At 43.2% G+C, this 2,787-nt stretch overlaps 1 pseudogene; it reads right to left on the reverse strand.

Moving 5' to 3' along the window:
• Positions 1-1,005: 1,005 nt before the first annotated feature.
• Positions 1,006-2,787, reverse strand: LOC131682319 (ral guanine nucleotide dissociation stimulator-like 1; annotated as a pseudogene).

Raw genomic sequence — 2,787 nt, forward strand, 5'->3', positions numbered from 1 at the left:
CTCCACTCAGGTCAGGTTGCAGGTTGTCGATTATCTGACAAAATTCTCCGGAATCAAACCAGTCGATCTGGATGCTAACTTTAGCAACAAGAGACTGACGACGCTGAAAAAGTCCTACCAAAAAATACGCTATCTGGTGAGCAGTGGTGTCATCTTCGATGGACATGGACACAAGAACGATTTTCGCGTGATCAATATGATTGTTCCACCGGAGCAAGTCGTTGACACGGTTTACCTGTTTCATCTCCCCATCCTCGCATGGTATCGCTTCGCTTCTTGGCATGACAATTCCTCGGGATCAAGATCCAATCTGAGACACACGATTCCGTTGAGGATGCCCGGACAGCGCTTTTGCTGTACAAGAACTATCTCAAACTGAATGCTAAGGATGAGTTTACTATGGCGCTGTCGAACCTGTACGAAACCGGCAAGAAGTTGCAGTGGAATGCGTCGGATCAGGGCCGGCGGAAAGCGTGAGTAGTATGGGTAGTACTACCCACTCGAAAATAACCGAGTGGGTAATTACCCACTCGAAATTTTGATCCATTAAAAAAAATTAGATGTGCAACGCAGGTATCTCGCACTACACAAATTTGAAAACATCGATGTACCATAATTCCATTTGCATAAACGAACGTGATTTAATGTAAATGTAATGTAAGCGTGTGCATTGCGAAAAGGGAAACAATCCTTACTAATGGTTCCCTCACCCTATGCTTTCTACCCACTCGGGCGTAAAGTATTTCGCCGCCCCTGCGTCGGATTAACGACGGAGGACTATGTACCGTTCTGAGGAATAGTGATGTCAGTATTTTCCCTATCCTACAAGAGATTTGAATGTTTATTTGATGCTTGGGTTTGGGAAATAATGCTACACTCAGAAAAAAGATTTGTAGGTTCAATAAAAATATGCATTAAATTCAATAAATAAAACTATTAGTCGGAAGACAATACATTTATTTTTGAATTCAATAGTTTGCTTCAATAAAAAAAAATCGTTCCGTAAGACCACAATTTGATGTTGGAATGGTCTATCCCTGAGAATGATCATAGGAATGGCAACTCCTTGATTTACACATGATTATACGCGTATGAATAATGACTCTTTACCCAGAGGGATTCAGCGTCTAAAATTAAAATAAACACAATTTGCTCGCATTTACTTTGAGGATAATGCGTCTCGTCCGGGACCAGCAGCGAGGCACACCACCGACCTAACAGAGCATCCTCTGGCAGATGACCTCGAACTCCTTCCGTCACTTGTCGAAATTGATCAAGCCATCCTGTTGCGTATCAGGCATGGCAGCATGATTCATCGTTAGGTCTGTCAGGATAAGGGATAGTTCCGTGGCTAATTAACATGTTTTGCATCTGAAATACCTTCTTCAGATGCCGGTCGTTCTCGCCCACCGTGTCGGAAAATTTAGTAGTATCTTCCCGCATCAGCATTTCCCGTTAGCCCCAGGCGTTATTATCCTCGGAAAACATCCGAGCCAATTCGGTGTATAGTTCAAGTTTTTTTTCGCACGGCCCAGGTTTTCGAAAGACGATAGACGGCATTCAATTGAAGTCCTGAGATGATCGCCTTTAAGGAGAAGTTTTTCAACAGTCGAAGCTCCTGTGCAATGTCAATCCAAATGGGCATGAGGAGGGTTCGTTCCTAGTAAAAAAATAACTCGCTAGAATACAAATTCAGTTAAGTAGTTAATCTACTTGCGGTTTAAGTCGCGGTTTGATAATACCCGGAAGGATACCGCATTAAACTGGGTAACGGTGGCGAGTACTGATCTACACTCGTGCTTGTCTCTGATGGACCAAATCACACGTCTTAACCGCTTGAACAGTTCCATATCCGGTCGGGTCGGTTGTTCGGTAAAGTGCTTCATTGGAACCGGTACGAGTTCAGCAGATGCAAAGGCGTCCCCCGGAAGGCAGGTTGTAAACACTCCAAAAACTCCAAATTAGTCGGTCAGATCATGGTAATCATTGAACCATGGCAATAGCGAGGGTATTCTTAGGAAATTCTTTATCCAATGCTATCATTATCTCACTTTTTGAGATTTTGTGACTTACTCCGGTCTGACTTAACACCGAAAAAAATATCAGCCTAACTCACCTATGTAAAGCTTTAACGTGTCTTTCTGAATTCGGCAACCGCTTCCATGTGAACGCCAGAAGCCTTGCAAGCTTCTCGTGTCCAAATCTCCGGGGAATCCATCCAGCCAAATGTGTAGATTGGAGACTATAATATTAGAGCAGATAGTGTTTCTTAAGTGGAGTTATGAATTACTATTGAAAACTCTGAACTGTTCACTTTTGAACAAACCTAGTTTTCTTGTGCTGGTCGTTCAGCGCATCCGAGGGCAATAATGCCGTTGGTTGCGAATTTAATTTCTCGTACCGGTTCAGCAGCAATCCTAGGACTTTCTCCGGCTGGCAAATATACGGTAGGTGGTTAGGAAGACATTCACGAATGTACTCTCCAGTTCTCCGTCATCCGTTGTCAGGGCATCCACTAGTTCTGAGCGAGTGGGGGAACTCGCATTTCATTGTTCGTGGAGCTGCGGGTAGGAAGATTTTAAGACAATCTCCATGTGCGAGAAGAACCACCTACCTCCTCAAAGCTGGAACAATCCCATCCTTGAGCTGCAGATTAGAGATGTTTTTTATGAGTAATATCTTTTATCAATAAATAAAGAACTCAAGAAAACTTACATTTGCGTCAACAGGTAACCAAAACAATCGTTGCTACACAAATTCATCCGTGCAGCCAGTTTTAGCACTATT

The sequence above is a fragment of the Topomyia yanbarensis genome, chromosome 2 (assembly GCF_030247195.1).
Source record: "Topomyia yanbarensis strain Yona2022 chromosome 2, ASM3024719v1, whole genome shotgun sequence".
NCBI lineage: Eukaryota > Metazoa > Arthropoda > Insecta > Diptera > Culicidae > Topomyia > Topomyia yanbarensis.